Genomic DNA, 22053 nt, shown 5'->3' with positions numbered 1-22053 from the left:
GGAAAATAAATCCCTATATTACTGCTGTATTTAAAAAGCTGAGAAAACAAAAGAGAACGTAAAGAGTAAACTGAAGCCAAATATGGTCACCGTTTTGTCCTTGTCACAGATCACAAATCTGCAAGAAAATTGCATTGCAAAATAAACTATCTTATTTTTTTAATAACATATTCTCCAGTCTCCGAAGAGACTGTCAAAAACTTGCCATTTCGACTATATTTCAAGTCTTCATGACGGGGTATTGGGTAAAGTTTTTAATAAGCAATAATCACGCCTCGTTTAAACCTCATTGGCTACGATACTGCCACTGCGCAAAGCTAAACAATTTAGTGTGAATTTCATGCACACTTGCCCTAGTACCTCATGTTACAAGGAACATGATTCCTTTTCAAAAGATGTTATCTGTTTATGCATAACTACTCCTCCACTGCTTCTGATAGGCAATGTAAGACATATAATGGTGTTGTTTTACTAATTTCTATGAGCTCTCTGCCCCAAACAGTCGATAGCCACACGCAGAGAATTATGGGAAATTGTATGCTAAATAGCTGTCCAGGTAAGCAGCACCCTCCCAAGTTATGGATTTGATGCTCAGGCAGATATACCTTCACACAAAGATGAGATCTAGGCTGCTAACCATGGGTTGTGGAAAATATAAGAAGCACAAATTCATAATAGCATCCTCATAGGTCCCACTGTCTTCAAATGTTTACTAGAGAAGGAACGGCAATCAATTTAAAGGAAAATAAATTATAGATACATTTTTCCATATTCCATAATGCACGTCTGCCATTTCATGGCACTACATAGTTGCATTTGCTGCATTTCATTTTTAGCTTTAGGAGGTACAATATACTGGTTTCCTGGTTTTCAAAACATTTTAGGGGAAGATTCACAAGGACCTGACGCAACTGCATGGATGCATAAGTTTCCTTGAGTCAGTGCTGAATGTCCTTGTGCCACGATGAATGGCGCAAGAATTAACAGATGCTTCAGAAATTCTGATGCATCTGTTGGCACAAAAGTGACGCATTGCTGGAAATGCTCATGAAAGTGACGCAAAAAGCCCTGAGTCATAACTTATGCCTGGTCTGTGCAGGCGTAGGGATTTTGACACAGTGAAGGCGTAGAGTGATGTAGTGAAATCTTGTAGATTTCAGTGCGTCAGTTCTAGAAGCCTTTTAGCGTGGGAACGCCCACCCTGCATACATTATACCTGACGCAGGTATAATATGATGCGGGACTTTACAATGTGACACATCTCCCTAGATGCGTCAAATTGTAAATGGGCGGCAACATTTATGCCGCAGCTGCGTCACAATACAGATTTTTATACTTGCCCTATATATGGCTGTGTGTACGTTGTGTGTCTCCGTCTGCATGCAGCATACAAATGTGCCAGATCTGGTAGCCCAGTTGGGCTGATGCAGCCACACAAGAGCTCTGTGCCTGACCTCATTGTCACCAATTCAAATCAGAGAGGATCCATGCAGTCTTTCAAGGCTCTCAGGTGAAAAAATGGGCCCTAGAGGAAGGAAGAAAATAGGCCCCCTTGTTGAAGTTTGGAATATAAAATACCGCAATAATCAGGGTTCAGTGGGTCCCGCAGGTCTGTGGGCGCCAGTGCAACTGCACCTGCTGCACCAACAGAAGCTACGCCCCTGTCATAGAGCTGGGTAACATCAATTACTCAGTGCCACAAAGAGCATTAGAAATAAACTTTACATAATGTCAAACGGCAAAAACAAGAGCTTTGTCAGTTCTTGTTCTGTTTCAAACACTCCATACAATCTGTATGAACCCTCTCCACATTTTCCTACTGATAACAAATGCCTTCGCTCCCAGAAAAAAACTTTCTGGGCGGTTATTGCACATTTGAATGGGAGATGAGACCTCGGAAGAGCCCAGCCCTGCGCCGGACTGCGAGTCACCTCAGAGAGCAGAAACAAAGCCCGTCCTCTGCCCTTCACTGACCCAAGCGAATCCGTGGAGCAAAGATGAGAACAAAGGGGAAGAAATAAAAGAATAACGAAAACTCATCAAGGAAAATAAATCCCTAAATTACTGCTGTATTTAAAAAGCTGAGAAAAAAAAAGAGAACGTAAAGAGTAAACTGAAGCCAAATAGAGTCACCGTTTTGTCCTTGTCACAGATCACAAACCTGCAAGTAAATTGCATTGCAAAATAAACTATCTTATTTTTTAATTACATATTCTCCAGTCTCCGAAGAGACTGTCAAAAATTGCCATTTCGACTATATTTCAAGTCTCCATGACGGGGTATTGGGTAAAGTTTTCAATAAGCAATAATCGCGCCTCGGTTAAACCTCATTGGCTACGATACTGCCACTGCGCAAAGCTAAACAATTTAGTGTGAATTTCATGCACACTTGCCCTAGTACCTCATGTTACAAAGAACATGATTCCTTTTCAAAAGATGTTATCTGTTTATGCATAACTACTCCTCCACTGCTTCTGATAGGCAATGTAAGACATATAATGGTGTTGTTTTACTAATTTCTATCAGCTCTCTGCCCCAAACAGTCGATAGCCACACGAAGAGAATTATGGGAAATTTTATGCTAAATAGCTGTCCAGGTAAGCAGCACCCTCCCAAGTTATGGATTTGATGCTCAGGCAGATATACCTTCACACAAAGATGAGATCTAGGCTGCTAACCATGGGTTGTGGAAAATATAAGAAGCACAAATTCATAATAGCATCCTCATAGGTCCCACTGTCTTCAAATGTTTACTAGAGAAGGAACGGCAATCAATTTAAAGGAAAATAAATTATAGATACATTTTTCCATATTCCATAATGCACGTCTGCCATTTCATGGCACTACATAGTTGCATTTGCTGCATTTCATTTTTAGCTTTAGGAGGTACAATATACTGGTTTCCTGGTTTTCAAAACATTTTAGGGGAAGATTCACAAGGACCTGACGCAACTGCATGGATGCATAAGTTTCCTTGAGTCAGTGCTGAATGTCCTTGTGCCACGATGAATGTGCTGTATTTACAATACAGCGCTCCATGGCGCAAGGATTAACAGATGCGTCAGAAATTCTGACGCATCTGTTGGCACAAAAGTGACGCATTGCTGGAAATGCTCATGAAAGTGACGCAAAAAGCCCTGAGTCATAACTTATGCCTGGTCTGTGCAGGCATAGGGATTTTGACACAGTGAAGGCGTAGAGTGATGTAGTGAAATCTTGTAGATTTCAGTGCGTCAGTTTTGGAAGGCTTTTAGCGTGGGAACGCCCACCCTGCATACATTATACCTGACGCAGGTATAATGTGATGCGGGACTTTACAATGTGACACATCTCCCTAGATGCGTCACATTGTAAATGGGCTGCAACATTTACGCCGCAGCTGCGTCACAATACAGATTTTTATATTTGCCCTATATATGGCTGTGTGTACGTTGTGTGTCTCCGTCTGCATGCAGCATACAAATGTGCCAGATCTGGTAGCCCAGTTGGGCTGATGCAGCCACACAAGAGCTCTTTGCCTAACCTCATTGTCACCAATTCAAATCAGAGAGGATCCATGCAGTCTTTCAAGGCTCTCAGGTGAAAAAATGGGCCCTAGAGCAAGGAAGAAAATAGGCCCCCTTGTTGAAGTTTGGAATATAAAATACCGCAATAATCAGGGTTCAGTGGGTCCCGCAGGTCTGTGGGCGCCAGTGCAACTGCACCTGCTGCACCAACAGAAGCTACGCCCCTGTCATAGAGCTGGGTAACATCAATTACTCAGTGCCACAAAGAGCATTAGAAATAAACTTTACATAATGTCAAACGGCAAAAACAAGAGCTTTGTCAGTTCTTGTTCTGTTTCAAACAATCTGTATGAACCCTCTCCACATTTTCCTACTGATAACAAATGCCTTCGCTCCCAGAAAAAAACTTTCTGGGCGGTTATTGCACATTTGAATGGGAGATGAGACCTCGGAAGAGCCCAGCCCTGCGCCGGACTGCGAGTCACCTCAGAGAGCAGAAACAAAGCCCGTCCTCTGCCCTTCATTGACCCAAGCGAATCCGTGGAGCAAAGATGAGAACAAAGGGGAAGAAATAAAAGAATAACGAAAACTCATCAAGGAAAATAAATCCCTAAATTACTGCTGTATTTAAAAAGCTGAGAAAAAAAAAGAGAACGTAAAGAGTAAACTGAAGCCAAATAGAGTCACCGTTTTGTCCTTGTCACAGATCACAAACCTGCAAGTAAATTGCATTGCAAAATAAACTATCTTTTTTTTTAATTACATATTCTCCAGTCTCCGAAGAGACTGTCAAAAATTGCCATTTCGACTATATTTCAAGTCTCCATGACGGGGTATTGGGTAAAGTTTTCAATAAGCAATAATCGCGCCTCGGTTAAACCTCATTGGCTACGATACTGCCACTGCGCAAAGCTAAACAATTTAGTGTGAATTTCATGCACACTTGCCCTAGTACCTCATGTTACAAAGAACATGATTCCTTTTCAAAAGATGTTATCTGTTTATGCATAACTACTCCTTCACTGCTTCTGATAGGCAATATAAGACATATAATGGTGTTGTTTTACTAATTTCTATCAGCTCTCTGCCTCAAACCGTCGATAGCCACAGGCAGCAAATTATGGGAAATTGTATGCTAAATAGCTGTACAGGTAAGCAGCACCCTCCCAAGTTATGGATTTGATGCTCAGGCAGATATACCTTCACACAAAGATGAGATCTAGGCTGCTAACCATGGGTTGTGGAAAATATAAGAAGCACAAATTCATAATAGCATCCTCATAGGTCCCACTGTCTTCAAATGTTTACTAGAGAAGGAACGGCAATCAATTTAAAGGAAAATAAATTATAGATACATTTTTCCATATTCCATAATGCACGTCTGCCATTTCATGGCACTACATAGTTGCATTTGCTGCATTTCATTTTTAGCTTTAGGAGGTACAATATACTGGTTTCCTGGTTTCCAAAACATTTTAGGGGAAGATTCACAAGGACCTGACGCAACTGCATGGATGCATAAGTTTCCTTGAGTCAGTGCTGAATGTCCTTGTGCCACGATGAATGTGCTGTATTTACAATACAGCGCTCCATGGCGCAAGGATTAACAGATGCGTCAGAAATTCTGACGCATCTGTTGGCACAAAAGTGACGCATTGCTGGAAATGCTCATGAAAGTGACGCAAAAAGCCCTGAGTCATAACTTATGCCTGGTCTGTGCAGGCGTAGGGATTTTGACACAGTGAAGGCGTAGAGTGATGTAGTGAAATCTTGTAGATTTCAGTGCGTCAGTTCTAGAAGGCTTTTAGCGTGGGAACGCCCACCCTGCATACATTATACCTGACGCAGGTATAATGTGATGCGGGACTTTACAATGTGACACATCTCCCTAGATGCGTCACATTGTAAATGGGCCGCAACATTTACGCCGCAGCTGCGTCACAATACAGATTTTTATACTTGCCCTATATAAGGCTGTGTGTACGTTGTGTGTCTCCGTCTGCATGCAGCATACAAATGTGCCAGATCTGGTAGCCCAGTTGGGCTGATGCAGCCATGCAAGAGCTCTTTGCCTGACCTCATTGTCACCGATTCAAATCAGGGAGGATCCATGCAGTCTTTCAAGGCTCTCAGGTGAAAAAATCGGCCCTAGAGCAAGGAAGAAAATAGGCCCCCTTGTTGAAGTTTGGATTATAAAATACCGCAATAATCAGGGTTCAGTGCGTCCCGCAGGTCTGTGGGCGCCAGTGCAACTGCACCTGCTGCACCAACAGAAGCTACGCCCCTGTCATAGAGCTGGGTAACATCAATTACTCAGTGCCACAAAGAGCATTAGAAATAAACTTTACATAATGTCAAACGGCAAAAACAAGAGCTTTGTCAGTTCTTGGTCTGTTTCAAACACTCCATACAATCTGTATGAACCCTCTCCACATTTTCCTACTGATAACAAACGCCTTCGCTCCCAGAAAAAAACTTTCTGGGCGGTTAGTGCACATTTGAATGGGAGATGAGACCTCGGAAGAGCCCAGCCCTGCGCCGGACTGCGAGTCACCTCAGAGAGCAGAAACAAAGCCTGTCCTCTGCCCATCACTGACCCAAGCGAATCTGTGGAGCAAAGATGAGAACAAAGAGGAAGAAATAAAAGAATTACGAAAACTCATCAAGGAAAATAAATCCCTATATTACTGCTGTATTTAAAAAGCTGAGAAAACAAAAGAGAACGTAAAGAGTAAACTGAAGCCAAATATGGTCACCGTATTGTCCTTGTCACAGATCACAAATCTGCAAGAAAATTGCATTGCAAAATAAACTATCTTATTTTTTTAATAACATATTCTCCAGTCTCCGAAGAGACTGTCAAAAACTTGCCATTTCGACTATATTTCAAGTCTTCATGACGGGGTATTGGGTAAAGTTTTTAATAAGCAATAATCACACCTCGTTTAAACCTCATTGGCTACGATACTGCCACTGCGCAAAGCTAAACAATTTAGTGTGAATTTCATGCACACTTGCCCTAGTACCTCATGTTACAAAGAACATGATTCCTTTTCAAAAGATGTTATCTGTTTATGCATAACTACTCCTCCACTGCTTCTGATAGGCAATGTAAGACATATAATGGTGTTGTTTTACTAATTTCTATCAGCTCTCTGCCCCAAACAGTCGATAGCCACACGCAGAGAATTATGGGAAATTGTATGCTAAATAGCTGTCCAGGTAAGCAGCACCCTCCCAAGTTATGGATTTGATGCTCAGGCAGATATACCTTCACACAAAGATGAGATCTAGGCTGCTAACCATGGGTTGTGGAAAATATAAGAAGCACAAATTCATAATAGCATCCTCATAGGTCCCACTGTCTTCAAATGTTTACTAGAGAAGGAACGGCAATCAATTTAAAGGAAAATAAATTATAGATAAATTTTTCCATATTCCATAATGCACGTCTGCCATTTCATGGCACTACATAGTTGCATTTGCTGCATTTCATTTTTAGCTTTAGGAGGTACAATATACTGGTTTCCTGGTTTTCAAAACATTTTAGGGGAAGATTCACAAGGACCTGACGCAACTGCATGGATGCATAAGTTTCCTTGAGTCAGTGCTGAATGTCCTTGTGCCACGATGAATGTGCTGTATTTACAATACAGCGCTCCATGGCGCAAGGATTAACAGATGCGTCAGAAATTCTGACGCATCTGTTGGCACAAAAGTGACGCATTGCTGGAAATGCTCATGAAAGTGACGCAAAAAGCCCTGAGTCATAACTTATGCCTGGTCTGTGCAGGCATAGGGATTTTGACACAGTGAAGGCGTAGAGTGATGTAGTGAAATCTTGTAGATTTCAGTGCGTCAGTTCTAGAAGGCTTTTAGCGTGGGAACGCCCACCCTGCATACATTATACCCGACGCAGGTATAATGTGATGCGGGACTTTACAATGTGACACATCTCCCTAGATGCGTCACATTGTAAATGGGCTGCAACATTTACGCCGCAGCTGCGTCACAATACAGATTTTTATATTTGCCCTATATATGGCTGTGTGTACGTTGTGTGTCTCCGTCTGCATGCAGCATACAAATGTGCCAGATCTGGTAGCCCAGTTGGGCTGATGCAGCCACACAAGAGCTCTTTGCCTAACCTCATTGTCACCAATTCAAATCAGAGAGGATCCATGCAGTCTTTCAAGGCTCTCAGGTGAAAAAATCGGCCCTAGAGCAAGGAAGAAAATAGGCCCCCTTGTTGAAGTTTGGATTATAAAATACCGCAATAATCAGGGTTCAGTGCGTCCCGCAGGTCTGTGGGCGCCAGTGCAACTGCACCTGCTGCACCAACAGAAGCTACGCCCCTGTCATAGAGCTGGGTAACATCAATTACTCAGTGCCACAAAGAGCATTAGAAATAAACTTTACATAATGTCAAACGGCAAAAACAAGAGCTTTGTCAGTTCTTGGTCTGTTTCAAACACTCCATACAATCTGTATGAACCCTCTCCACATTTTCCTACTGATAACAAACGCCTTCGCTCCCAGAAAAAAACTTTCTGGGCGGTTAGTGCACATTTGAATGGGAGATGAGACCTCGGAAGAGCCCAGCCCTGCGCCGGACTGCGAGTCACCTCAGAGAGCAGAAACAAAGCCTGTCCTCTGCCCATCACTGACCCAAGCGAATCTGTGGAGCAAAGATGAGAACAAAGAGGAAGAAATAAAAGAATTACGAAAACTCATCAAGGAAAATAAATCCCTATATTACTGCTGTATTTAAAAAGCTGAGAAAACAAAAGAGAACGTAAAGAGTAAACTGAAGCCAAATATGGTCACCGTATTGTCCTTGTCACAGATCACAAATCTGCAAGAAAATTGCATTGCAAAATAAACTATCTTATTTTTTTAATAACATATTCTCCAGTCTCCGAAGAGACTGTCAAAAACTTGCCATTTCGACTATATTTCAAGTCTTCATGACGGGGTATTGGGTAAAGTTTTTAATAAGCAATAATCACACCTCGTTTAAACCTCATTGGCTACGATACTGCCACTGCGCAAAGCTAAACAATTTAGTGTGAATTTCATGCACACTTGCCCTAGTACCTCATGTTACAAAGAACATGATTCCTTTTCAAAAGATGTTATCTGTTTATGCATAACTACTCCTCCACTGCTTCTGATAGGCAATGTAAGACATATAATGGTGTTGTTTTACTAATTTCTATCAGCTCTCTGCCCCAAACAGTCGATAGCCACACGCAGAGAATTATGGGAAATTGTATGCTAAATAGCTGTCCAGGTAAGCAGCACCCTCCCAAGTTATGGATTTGATGCTCAGGCAGATATACCTTCACACAAAGATGAGATCTAGGCTGCTAACCATGGGTTGTGGAAAATATAAGAAGCACAAATTCATAATAGCATCCTCATAGGTCCCACTGTCTTCAAATGTTTACTAGAGAAGGAACGGCAATCAATTTAAAGGAAAATAAATTATAGATACATTTTTCCATATTCCATAATGCACGTCTGCCATTTCATGGCACTACATAGTTGCATTTGCTGCATTTCATTTTTAGCTTTAGGAGGTACAATATACTGGTTTCCTGGTTTTCAAAACATTTTAGGGGAAGATTCACAAGGACCTGACGCAACTGCATGGATGCATAAGTTTCCTTGAGTCAGTGCTGAATGTCCTTGTGCCACGATGAATGTGCTGTATTTACAATACAGCGCTCCATGGCGCAAGGATTAACAGATGCGTCAGAAATTCTGACGCATCTGTTGGCACAAAAGTGACGCATTGCTGGAAATGCTCATGAAAGTGACGCAAAAAGCCCTGAGTCATAACTTATGCCTGGTCTGTGCAGGCATAGGGATTTTGACACAGTGAAGGCGTAGAGTGATGTAGTGAAATCTTGTAGATTTCAGTGCGTCAGTTCTAGAAGGCTTTTAGCGTGGGAACGCCCACCCTGCATACATTATACCCGACGCAGGTATAATGTGATGCGGGACTTTACAATGTGACACATCTCCCTAGATGCGTCACATTGTAAATGGGCTGCAACATTTACGCCGCAGCTGCGTCACAATACAGATTTTTATATTTGCCCTATATATGGCTGTGTGTACGTTGTGTGTCTCCGTCTGCATGCAGCATACAAATGTGCCAGATCTGGTAGCCCAGTTGGGCTGATGCAGCCACACAAGAGCTCTTTGCCTAACCTCATTGTCACCAATTCAAATCAGAGAGGATCCATGCAGTCTTTCAAGGCTCTCAGGTGAAAAAATGGGCCCTAGAGCAAGGAAGAAAATAGGCCCCCTTGTTGAAGTTTGGAATATAAAATACCGCAATAATCAGGGTTCAGTGGGTCCCGCAGGTCTGTGGGCGCCAGTGCAACTGCACCTGCTGCACCAACAGAAGCTACGCCCCTGTCATAGAGCTGGGTAACATCAATTACTCAGTGCCACAAAGAGCATTAGAAATAAACTTTACATAATGTCAAACGGCAAAAACAAGAGCTTTGTCAGTTCTTGTTCTGTTTCAAACACTCCATACAATCTGTATGAACCCTCTCCACATTTTCCTACTGATAACAAATGCCTTCGCTCCCAGAAAAAAACTTTCTGGGCGGTTAGTGCACATTTGAATGGGAGATGAGACCTCGGAAGAGCCCAGCCCTGCGCCGGACTGCGAGTCACCTCAGAGAGCAGAAACAAAGCCCGTCCTCTGCCCATCACTGACCCAAGCGAATCCGTGGAGCAAAGATGAGAACAAAGGGGAAGAAATAAAAGAATAACGAAAACTCATCAAGGAAAATAAATCCCTAAATTACTGCTGTATTTAAAAAGCTGAGAAAACAAAAGAGAACGTAAAGAGTAAACTGAAGCCAAATATAGTCACCGTTTTGTCCTTGTCACAGATCACAAACCTGCAAGTAAATTGCATTGCAAAATAAACTATCTTATTTTTTAATTACATATTCTCCAGTCTCTGAAGAGACTGTCAAAAACTTGCCATTTCGACTATATTTCAAGTCTTCATGACGGGGTATTGGGTAAAGTTTTTAATAAGCAATAATCACGCCTCGTTTAAACATCATTGGCTACGATACTGCCACTGCGCAAAGCTAAACAATTTAGTGTGAATTTCATGCACACTTGCCCTAGTACCTCATATTACAAAGAACATGATTCCTTTTCAAAAGATGTTATCTGTTTATGCATAACTACTCCTCCACTGCTTCTGATAGGCAATGTAAGACATATAATGGTGTTGTTTTACTAATTTCTATCAGCTCTCTGCCCCAAACTGTCGATAGCCACACGCAGAGAATTATGGGAAATTGTATGCTAAATAGCTGTACAGGTAAGCAGCACCCTCCCAAGTTATGGATTTGATGCTCAGGCAGATATACCTTCACACAAAGATGAGATCTAGGCTGCTAACCATGGGTTGTGGAAAATATAAGAAGCACAAATTCATAATAGCATCCTCATAGGTCCCACTGTCTTCAAATGTTTACTAGAGAAGGAACGGCAATCAATTTAAAGGAAAATAAATTATAGATACATTTTTCCATATTCCATAATGCACGTCTGCCATTTCATGGCACTACATAGTTGCATTTGCTGCATTTCATTTTTAGCTTTAGGAGGTACAATATACTGGTTTCCTGGTTTTCAAAACATTTTAGGGGAAGATTCACAAGGACCTGACGCAACTGCATGGATGCATAAGTTTCCTTGAGTCAGTGCTGAATGTCCTTGTGCCACGATGAATGTGCTGTATTTACAATACAGCGCTCCATGGCGCAAGAATTAACAGATGCTTCAGAAATTCTGACGCATCTGTTGGCACAAAAGTGACGCATTGCTGGAAATGCTCATGAAAGTGACGCAAAAAGCCCTGAGTCATAACTTATGCCTGGTCTGTGCAGGCGTAGGGATTTTGACACAGTGAAGGCGTAGAGTGATGTAGTGAAATCTTGTAGATTTCAGTGCGTCAGTTCTAGAAGCCTTTTAGCGTGGGAACGCCCACCCTGCATACATTATACCTGACGCAGGTATAATATGATGCGGGACTTTACAATGTGACACATCTCCCTAGAAGCGTCAAATTGTAAATGGGCGGCAACATTTATGCCGCAGCTGCGTCACAATACAGATTTTTATACTTGCCCTATATATGGCTGTGTGTACGTTGTGTGTCTCCGTCTGCATGCAGCATACAAATGTGCCAGATCTGGTAGCCCAGTTGGGCTGATGCAGCCACACAAGAGCTCTGTGCCTGACCTCATTGTCTCCAATTCAAATCAGAGAGGATCCATGCAGTCTTTCAAGGCTCTCAGGTGAAAAAATGGGCCCTAGAGCAAGGAAGAAAATAGGCCCCCTTGTTGAAGTTTGGAATATAAAATACCGCAATAATCAGGGTTCAGTGGGTCCCGCAGGTCTGTGGGCGCCAGTGCAACTGCACCTGCTGCACCAACAGAAGCTACGCCCCTGTCATAGAGCTGGGTAACATCAATTACTCAGTGCCACAAAGAGCATTAGAAATAAACTTTACATAATGTCAAACGGCAAAAACAAGAGCTTTGTCAGTTCTTGTTCTGTTTCAATCACTCCATACAATCTGTATGAACCCTCTCCACATTTTCCTACTGATAACAAATGCCTTCGCTCCCAGAAAAAAACTTTCTGGGCGGTTATTGCACATTTGAATGGGAGATGAGACCTCGGAAGAGCCCAGCCCTGCGCCGGACTGCGAGTCACCTCAGAGAGCAGAAACAAAGCCCGTCCTCTGCCCTTCACTGACCCAAGCGAATCCGTGGAGCAAAGATGAGAACAAAGGGGAAGAAATAAAAGAATAACGAAAACTCATCAAGGAAAATAAATCCCTAAATTACTGCTGTATTTAAAAAGCTGAGAAACAAAAAGAGAACGTAAAGAGTAAACTGAAGCCAAATAGAGTCACCGTTTTGTCCTTGTCACAGATCACAAACCTGCAAGTAAATTGCATTGCAAAATAAACTATCTTTTTTTTTAATTACATATTCTCCAGTCTCCGAAGAGACTGTCAAAAATTGCCATTTCGACTATATTTCAAGTCTCCATGACGGGGTATTGGGTAAAGTTTTCAATAAGCAATAATCGCGCCTCAGTTAAACATCATTGGCTACGATACTGCCACTGCGCAAAGCTAAACAATTTAGTGTGAATTTCATGCACACTTGCCCTAGTACCTCATGTTACAAAGAACATGATTCCTTTTCAAAAGATGTTATCTGTTTATGCATAACTACTCCTCCACTGCTTCTGATAGGCAATATAAGACATATAATGGTGTTGTTTTACTAATTTCTATCAGCTCTCTGCCTCAAACCGTCGATAGCCACAGGCAGCAAATTATGGGAAATTGTATGCTAAATAGCTGTACAGGTAAGCAGCACCCTCCCAAGTTATGGATTTGATGCTCAGGCAGATATACCTTCACACAAAGATGAGATCTAGGCTGCTAACCATGGGTTGTGGAAAATATAAGAAGCACAAATTCATAATAGCATCCTCATAGGTCCCACTGTCTTCAAATGTTTACTAGAGAAGGAACGGCAATCAATTTAAAGGAAAATAAATTATAGATACATTTTTCCATATTCCATAATGCACGTCTGCCATTTCATGGCACTACATAGTTGCATTTGCTGCATTTCATTTTTAGCTTTAGGAGGTACAATATACTGGTTTCCTGGTTTCCAAAACATTTTAGGGAAAGATTCACAAGGACCTGACGCAACTGCATGGATGCATAAGTTTCCTTGAGTCAGTGCTGAATGTCCTTGTGCCACGATGAATGTGCTGTATTTACAATACAGCGCTCCATGGCGCAAGGATTAACAGATGCGTCAGAAATTCTGACGCATCTGTTGGCACAAAAGTGACGCATTGCTGGAAATGCTCATGAAAGTGACGCAAAAAGCCCTGAGTCATAACTTATGCCTGGTCTGTGCAGGCGTAGGGATTTTGACACAGTGAAGGCGTAGAGTGATGTAGTGAAATCTTGTAGATTTCAGTGCGTCAGTTCTAGAAGGCTTTTAGCGTGGGAACGCCCACCCTGCATACATTATACCTGACGCAGGTATAATGTGATGCGGGACTTTACAATGTGACACATCTCCCTAGATGCGTCACATTGTAAATGGGCCGCAACATTTACGCCGCAGCTGCGTCACAATACAGATTTTTATACTTGCCCTATATAAGGCTGTGTGTACGTTGTGTGTCTCCGTCTGCATGCAGCATACAAATGTGCCAGATCTGGTAGCCCAGTTGGGCTGATGCAGCCATGCAAGAGCTCTTTGCCTGACCTCATTGTCACCGATTCAAATCAGGGAGGATCCATGCAGTCTTTCAAGGCTCTCAGGTGAAAAAATGGGCCCTAGAGCAAGGAAGAAAATAGGCCCCCTTGTTGAAGTTTGGATTATAAAATACCGCAATAATCAGGGTTCAGTGCGTCCCGCAGGTCTGTGGGCGCCAGTGCAACTGCACCTGCTGCACCAACAGAAGCTACGCCCCTGTCATAGAGCTGGGTAACATCAATTACTCAGTGCCACAAAGAGCATTAGAAATAAACTTTACATAATGTCAAACGGCAAAAACAAGAGCTTTGTCAGTTCTTGGTCTGTTTCAAACACTCCATACAATCTGTATGAGCCCTCTCCACATTTTCCTACTGATAACAAACGCCTTCGCTCCCAGAAAAAAACTTTCTGGGCGGTTAGTGCACATTTGAATGGGAGATGAGACCTCGGAAGAGCCCAGCCCTGCGCCGGACTGTGAGTCACCTCAGAGAGCAGAAACAAAGCCTGGCCTCTGCCCATCACTGACCCAAGCGAATCTGTGGAGCAAAGATGAGAACAAAGAGGAAGAAATAAAAGAATTACGAAAACTCATCAAGGAAAATAAATCCCTATATTACTGCTGTATTTAAAAAGCTGAGAAAACAAAAGAGAACGTAAAGAGTAAACTGAAGCCAAATATGGTCACCATTTTGTCCTTGTCACAGATCACAAATCTGCAAGAAAATTGCATTGCAAAATAAACTATCTTATTTTTTTAATAACATATTCTCCAGTCTCCGAAGAGACTGTCAAAAACTTGCCATTTCGACTATATTTCAAGTCTTTATGACGGGGTATTGGGTAAAGTTTTTAATAAGCAATAATCACGCCTCGTTTAAACCTCATTGGCTACGATACTGCCACTGCGCAAAGCTAAACAATTTAGTGTGAATTTCATGCACACTTGCCCTAGTACCTCATGTTACAAAGAACATGATTCCTTTTCAAAAGATGTTATCTGTTTATGCATAACTACTCCTCCACTGCTTCTGATAGGCAATGTAAGACATATAATGGTGTTGTTTTACTAATTTCTATCAGCTCTCTGCCCCAAACAGTCGATAGCCACACGCAGAGAATTATGGAAAATTGTATGCTAAATAGCTGTCCAGGTAAGCAGCACCCTCCCAAGTTATGGATTTGATGCTCAGGCAGATATACCTTCACACAAAGATGAGATCTAGGCTGCTAACCATGGGTTGTGGAAAATATAAGAAGCACAAATTCATAATAGCATCCTCATAGGTCCCACTGTCTTCAAATGTTTACTAGAGAAGGAACGGCAATCAATTTAAAGGAAAATAAATTATAGATAAATTTTTCCATATTCCATAATGCACGTCTGCCATTTCATGGCACTACATAGTTGCATTTGCTGCATTTCATTTTTAGCTTTAGGAGGTACAATATACTGGTTTCCTGGTTTTCAAAACATTTTAGGGGAAGATTCACAAGGACCTGACGCAACTGCATGGATGCATAAGTTTCCTTGAGTCAGTGCTGAATGTCCTTGTGCCACGATGAATGTGCTGTATTTACAATACAGCGCTCCATGGCGCAAGGATTAACAGATGCGTCAGAAATTCTGACTCATCTGTTGGCACAAAAGTGACGCATTGCTGGAAATGCTCATGAAAGTGACGCAAAAAGCCCTGAGTCATAACTTATGCCTGGTCTGTGCAGGCATAGGGATTTTGACACAGTGAAGGCGTAGAGTGATGTAGTGAAATCTTGTAGATTTCAGTGCGTCAGTTCTAGAAGGCTTTTAGCGTGGGAACGCCCACCCTGCATACATTATACCTGACGCAGGTATAATGTGATGCGGGACTTTACAATGTGACACATCTCCCTAGATGCGTCACATTGTAAATGGGCTGCAACATTTACGCCGCAGCTGCGTCACAATACAGATTTTTATATTTGCCCTATATATGGCTGTGTGTACGTTGTGTGTCTCCGTCTGCATGCAGCATACAAATGTGCCAGATCTGGTAGCCCAGTTGGACTGATGCAGCCACACAAGAGCTCTTTGCCTAACCTCATTGTCACCAATTCAAATCAGAGAGGATCCATGCAGTCTTTCAAGGCTCTCAGGTGAAAAAATGGGCCCTAGAGCAAGGAAGAAAATAGGCCCCCTTGTTGAAGTTTGGAATATAAAATACCACAATAATCAGGGTTCAGTGGGTCCCGCAGGTCTGTGGGCGCCAGTGCAACTGCACCTGCTGCACCAACAGAAGCTACGCCCCTGTCATAGACCTGGGTAACATCAATTACTCAGTGCCACAAAGAGCATTAGAAATAAACTTTACATAATGTCAAACGGCAAAAACAAGAGCTTTGTCAGTTCTTGTTCTGTTTCAAACACTCCATACAATCTGTATGAACCCTCTCCACATTTTCCTACTGATAACAAATGCCTTCGCTCCCAGAAAAAAACTTTCTGGGCGGTTAGTGCACATTTGAATGGGAGATGAGACCTCGGAAGAGCCCAGCCCTGCGCCGGACTGCGAGTCACCTCAGAGAGCAGAAACAAAGTCCGTCCTCTGCCCATCACTGACCCAAGCGAATCCGTGGAGCAAAGATGAGAACAAAGGGGAAGAAATAAAAGAATAACGAAAACTCATCAAGGAAAATAAATCCGTAAATTACTGCTGTATTTAAAAAGCTGAGAAAACAAAAGAGAACGTAAAGAGTAAACTGAAGCCAAATAGAGTCACCGTTTTGTCCTTGTCACAGATCACAAACCTGCAAGTAAATTGCATTGCAAAATAAACTATCTTATTTTTTAATTACATATTCTCCAGTCTCCGAAGAGACTGTCAATAATTGCCATTTCGACTATATTTCAAGTCTCCATGACGGGGTATTGGGTAAAGTTTTCAATAAGCAATAATCGCGCCTCGGTTAAACCTCATTGGCTACGATACTGCCACTGCGCAAAGCTAAACAATTTAGTGTGAATTTCATGCACACTTGCCCTAGTACCTCATGTTACAAAGAACATGATTCCTTTTCAAAATATGTTATCTGTTTATGCATAACTACTCTTCCACTGCTTCTGATAGGCAATATAAGACATATAATGGTGTTGTTTTACTAATTTCTATCAGCTCTCTGCCTCAAACCGTCGATAGCCACAGGCAGCGAATTATGGGAAATTGTATGCTAAATAGCTGTACAGGTAAGCAGCACCCTCCCAAGTTATGGATTTGATGCTCAGGCAGATATACCTTCACACAAAGATGAGATCTAGGCTGCTAACCATGGGTTGTGGAAAATATAAGAAGCACAAATTCATAATTGCATTCTCATAGGTCCCACTGTCTTCAAATGTTTACTAGAGAAGGAACGGCAATCAATTTAAAGGAAAATAAATTATAGATACATTTTTCCATATTCCATAATGCACGTCTGCCATTACATGGCACTACATAGTTGCATTTGCTGAATTTCATTTTTAGCTTTAGGAGGTACAATATACTGGTTTCCTGGTTTTCAAAACATTTTAGGGGAAGATTCACAAGGACCTGACGCAACTGCATGGATGCATAAGTTTCCTTGAGTCAGTGCTGAATGTCCTTGTGCCACGATGAATGTGCTGTATTTACAATACAGCGCTCCATGGCGCAAGGATTAACAGATGCGTCAGAAATTCTGACGCATCTGTTGGCACAAAAGTGACGCATTGCTGGAAATGCTCATGAAAGTGACGCAAAAAGCCCTGAGTCATAACTTATGCCTGGTCTGTGCAGGCGTAGGGATTTTGACACAGTGAAGGTGTAGAGTGATGTAGTGAAATCTTGTAGATTTCAGTGCGTCAGTTCTAGAAGGCTTTTAGCGTGGGAACGCCCACCCTGCATACATTATACCTGACGCAGGTATAATGTGATGCGGGACTTTACAATGTGACACATCTCCCTAGATGCGTCACATTGTAAATGGGCCGCAACATTTACGCCGCAGCTGCGTCACAATACAGATTTTTATACTTGCCCTATATAAGGCTGTGTGTACGTTGTGTGTCTCCGTCTGCATGCAGCATACAAATGTGCCAGATCAGGTAGCCCAGTTGGGCTGATGCAGCCACGCAAGAGCTCTTTGCCTGACCTCATTGTCACCAATTCAAATCAGGGAGGATCCATGCAGTCTTTCAAGGCTCTCAGGTGAAAAAATGGGCCCTAGAGCAAGGAAGAAAATAGGCCCCCTTGTTGAAGTTTGGATTATAAAATACCGCAATAATCAGGGTTCAGTGCGTCCCGCAGGTCTGTGGGCGCCAGTGCAACTGCACCTGCTGCACCAACAGAAGCTACGCCCCTGTCATAGAGCTGGGTAACATCAATTACTCAGTGCCACAAAGAGCATTAGAAATAAACTTTACATAATGTCAAACGGCAAAAACAAGAGCTTTGTCAGTTCTTGTTCTGTTTCAAACACTCCATACAATCTGTATGAACCCTCTCCACATTTTCCTACTGATAACAAACGCCTTCGCTCCCAGAAAAAAACTTTCTGGGCGGTTAGTGCACATTTGAATGGGAGATGAGACCTCGGAAGAGCCCAGCCCTGCTCCGGACGGCGAGTCACTTCAGAGAGCAGAAACAAAGCCCGTCCTCTGCCCATCACTGACCCAAGCGAATCTGTGGAGCAAAGATGAGAACAAAGGGGAAGAAATAAAAGAATAACGAAAACTCATCAAGGAAAATAAATCCCTAAATTACTGCTGTATTTAAAAAGCTGAGAAAACAAAAGAGAACGTAAAAAGTAAACTGAAGACAAATAGGATCACCGTTTTGTCCTTGTCACAGATCACAAATCTGCAAGAAAATTGCATTGCAAAATAAACTATCTTATTTTTTAATTACATATTCTCCAGTCTCCGAAGAGACTGTAAAAAACTTGCCATTTCGACTATATTTCAAGTCTTCATGACGGGGTATTGGGTAAAGTTTTTAATAAGCAATAATCATACCTCGTATAAACTTCATTGGCTTCGATACTGCCACTGCGCAAAGCTAAACAATTTAGTGTGAATTTCATGCACACTTGCCCTAGTACCTCATGTTACAAAGAACATGATTCCTTTTCAAAAGAGGTTATCTGTTTATGCATAACTACTCCTCCACTGCTTCTGATAGGCAATGTAAGACATATAATGGTGTTATTTTACTAATTTCTATCAGCTCTCTGCCCCAAACAGTCGATAGCCAAACGCAGAGAATTATGGGAAATTGTATGCTAAATAGCTGTCCAGGTAAGCAGCACCCTCCCAAGTTATGGATTTGATGCTCAGGCAGATATACCTTCACACAAAGATGAGATCTAGGCTGCTAACCATGGGTTGTGGAAAATATAAGAAGCACAAATTCATAATAGCATCCTCATAGTTCCCACTGTCTTCAAATGTTTACTAGAGAAGGAACGGCAATCAATTTAAAGGAAAATAAATTATAGATACATTTTTCCATATTCCATAATGCACGTCTGCCATTTCATGGCACTACATAGTTGCATTTGCTGCATTTCATTTTTAGCTTTAGGAGGTACAATATACTGGTTTCCTGGTTTTCAAAACATTTTAGGGGAAGATTCACAAGGACCTGACGCAACTGCATGGATGCATAAGTTTCCTTGAGTCAGTGCTGAATGTCCTTGTGCCACAATGAATGTGCTGTATTTACAATACAGCGCTCCATGGCGCAAGAATTAACAGATGCGTCAGAAATTCTGACGCATCTGTTGGCACAAAAGTGACGCATTGCTGGAAATGCTCATGAAAGTGACGCAAAAAGCCCTGAGTCATACCTTATGCCTGGTCTGTGCAGGCGTAGGGATTTTGACACAGTGAAGGCGTAGAGTGATGTAGTGAAATCTTGTAGATTTCAGTGCGTCAGTTCTAGAAGGCTTTTAGCGTGGGAACGCCCACCCTGCATACATTATACCTGATGCAGGTATAATATGATGCGGGACTTTACAATGTGACACATCTCCCTAGATGCGTCACATTGTAAATGGGTCGCAACATTTATGCCGCAGCTCCGTCACAATACAGATTTTTATACTTGCCCTATATATGGCTGTGTGTACGTTGTGTGTCTCCGTCTGCATGCAGCATACAAATGTGCCAGATCTGGTAGCCCAGTTGGCCTGATGCAGCCAAGCAAGAGCTCTTTGCCTGACCTCATTGTCACCGATTCAAATCAGGGAGGATCCATGCAGTCTTTCAAGGCTCTCAGGTGAAAAAATGGGCCCTAGTGCAAGGAAGAAAATAGGCCCCCTTGTTGAAGTTTGGATTATAAAATACCGCAATAATCAGGTTTCAGTGCGTCCCGCAGGTCTGTGGGCGCCAGTGCAACTGCACCTGCTGCACCAACAGAAGCTACGCCCCTGTCATAGAGCTGGGTAACATCAATTACTCAGTGCCACAAAGAGCATTAGAAATAAACTTTACATAATGTCAAACGGCAAAAACAAGAGCTTTGTCAGTTCTTGTTCTGTTTCAAACACTCCATACAATCTGTATGAACCCTCTCCACATTTTCCTACTGATAACAAACGCCTTCGCTCCCAGAAAAAAACTTTCTGGGCGGTTAGTGCACATTTGAATGGGAGATGAGACCTTGGAAGAGCCCAGCCCTGCGCCGGACTGCGAGTCACCTCAGAGAGCAGAAACAAAGCCTGTCCTCTGCCCATCACTGACCCAAGCGAATCTGTGGAGCAAAGATGAGAACAAAGAGGAAGAAATAAAAGAATTACGAAAATTCATCAAGGAAAATAAATCCCTATATTACTGCTGTATTTAAAAAGCTGAGAAAACAAAAGAGAACGTAAAGAGTAAACTGAAGCCAAATATAGTCACCGTTTTGTCCTTGTCACAGATCACAAACCTGCAAGTAAATTGCATTGCAAAATAAACTATCTTATTTTTTAATTACATATTCTCCAGTCTCCGAAGAGACTGTCAAAAAATGCCATTTCGACTATATTTCAAGTCACCATGACGGGGTATTGGGTAAAGTTTTCAATAAGCAATAATCGCGCCTCGGTTAAACCTCATTGGCTACGATACTGCCACTGCGCAAAGCTAAACAATTTAGTGTGAATTTCATGCACACTTGCCCTAGTACCTCATGTTACCAAGAACATGATTCCTTTTCAAAAGATGTTATCTGTTTATGCATAACTACTCCTCCACTGCCTCTGATAGGCAATATAAGACATATAATGGTGTTGTTTTACTAATTTCTATCAGCTCTCTGCCTCAAACCGTCGATAGCCACACGCAGCGAATTATGGGAAATTGTATGCTAAATAGCTGTACAGGTAAGCAGCACCCTCTCAAGTTATGGATTTGATGCTCAGGCAGATATACCTTCACACAAAGATGAGATCTAGGCTGCTAACCATGGGTTGTGGAAAATATAAGAAGCACAAATTCATAATAGCATTCTCATAGGTCCCACTGTCTTCAAATGTTTACTAGAGAAGGAACGGCAATCAATTTAAAGGAAAATAAATTATAGATACATTTTTCCATATTCCATAATGCACGTCTGCCATTTCATGGCAGTACATAGTTGCATTTGCTGCATTTCATTTTTAGCTTTAGGAGGTACAATATACTGGTTTCCTGGTTTTCAAAACATTTTAGGGGAAGATTCACAAGGACCTGACGCAACTGCATGGATGCACAAGTTTCCATGAGTCAGTGCTGAATGTCCTTGTGCCACGATGAATGTGCTGTATTTACAATACAGCGCTCCATGGCGCAAGGATTAACAGATGCGTCAGAAATTCTGACGCATCTGTTGGCACAAAAGTGACGCATTGCTGGAAATGCTCATGAAAGTGACGCAAAAAGCCCTGAGTCATAACTTATGCCTGGTCTGTGCAGGCGTAGGGATTTTGACACAGTGAAGGTGTAGAGTGATGTAGTGAAATCTTGTAGATTTCAGTGCGTCAGTTCTAGAAGGCTTTTAGCGTGGGAACGCCCACCCTGCATACATTATACCTGACGCAGGTATAATGTGATGCGGGACTTTACAATGTGACACATCTCCCTAGATGCGTCACATTGTAAATGGGCCGCAACATTTACGCCGCAGCTGCGTCACAATACAGATTTTTATACTTGCCCTATATAAGGCTGTGTGTACGTT

At 42.1% G+C, this 22053-nt stretch overlaps 11 non-coding genes across 11 annotated transcripts; all 11 read right to left on the bottom strand.

Moving 5' to 3' along the window:
- Positions 1 to 178: 178 nt before the first annotated feature.
- Positions 179 to 319, bottom strand: LOC144793139 (U4 spliceosomal RNA). Its single transcript, XR_013602798.1, has one exon. It is a non-coding gene; the product is annotated as a U4 spliceosomal RNA (small nuclear RNA).
- A 1901-nt stretch (positions 320 to 2220) lies between these two features.
- Positions 2221 to 2360, bottom strand: LOC144793636 (U4 spliceosomal RNA). The gene has a single exon (XR_013603116.1). It is a non-coding gene; the product is annotated as a U4 spliceosomal RNA (small nuclear RNA).
- A 1920-nt stretch (positions 2361 to 4280) lies between these two features.
- LOC144793635 (U4 spliceosomal RNA) lies at positions 4281 to 4420 on the bottom strand. The gene has a single exon (XR_013603115.1). It is a non-coding gene; the product is annotated as a U4 spliceosomal RNA (small nuclear RNA).
- Positions 4421 to 6350: 1930 nt separating this feature from the next.
- LOC144793151 (U4 spliceosomal RNA) lies at positions 6351 to 6491 on the bottom strand. The gene has a single exon (XR_013602808.1). It is a non-coding gene; the product is annotated as a U4 spliceosomal RNA (small nuclear RNA).
- A 1930-nt stretch (positions 6492 to 8421) lies between these two features.
- On the bottom strand, positions 8422 to 8562 carry LOC144793150 (U4 spliceosomal RNA). The gene has a single exon (XR_013602807.1). It is a non-coding gene; the product is annotated as a U4 spliceosomal RNA (small nuclear RNA).
- Positions 8563 to 10491: 1929 nt separating this feature from the next.
- LOC144793152 (U4 spliceosomal RNA) lies at positions 10492 to 10632 on the bottom strand. Its single transcript, XR_013602809.1, has one exon. It is a non-coding gene; the product is annotated as a U4 spliceosomal RNA (small nuclear RNA).
- A 1929-nt stretch (positions 10633 to 12561) lies between these two features.
- LOC144793818 (U4 spliceosomal RNA) lies at positions 12562 to 12701 on the bottom strand. Its single transcript, XR_013603281.1, has one exon. It is a non-coding gene; the product is annotated as a U4 spliceosomal RNA (small nuclear RNA).
- Positions 12702 to 14631: 1930 nt separating this feature from the next.
- LOC144793136 (U4 spliceosomal RNA) lies at positions 14632 to 14772 on the bottom strand. Its single transcript, XR_013602795.1, has one exon. It is a non-coding gene; the product is annotated as a U4 spliceosomal RNA (small nuclear RNA).
- Positions 14773 to 16701: 1929 nt separating this feature from the next.
- On the bottom strand, positions 16702 to 16841 carry LOC144793772 (U4 spliceosomal RNA). Its single transcript, XR_013603240.1, has one exon. It is a non-coding gene; the product is annotated as a U4 spliceosomal RNA (small nuclear RNA).
- Positions 16842 to 18770: 1929 nt separating this feature from the next.
- Positions 18771 to 18911, bottom strand: LOC144793181 (U4 spliceosomal RNA). Its single transcript, XR_013602829.1, has one exon. It is a non-coding gene; the product is annotated as a U4 spliceosomal RNA (small nuclear RNA).
- A 1929-nt stretch (positions 18912 to 20840) lies between these two features.
- On the bottom strand, positions 20841 to 20980 carry LOC144793760 (U4 spliceosomal RNA). Its single transcript, XR_013603229.1, has one exon. It is a non-coding gene; the product is annotated as a U4 spliceosomal RNA (small nuclear RNA).
- Positions 20981 to 22053: the final 1073 nt, after the last annotated feature.

The sequence above is a fragment of the Lissotriton helveticus genome, chromosome 11 (assembly GCF_964261635.1).
Source record: "Lissotriton helveticus chromosome 11, aLisHel1.1, whole genome shotgun sequence".
Taxonomy (NCBI): domain Eukaryota; kingdom Metazoa; phylum Chordata; class Amphibia; order Caudata; family Salamandridae; genus Lissotriton; species Lissotriton helveticus.
This window is presented reverse-complemented; position numbering and strand designations above follow the sequence as displayed.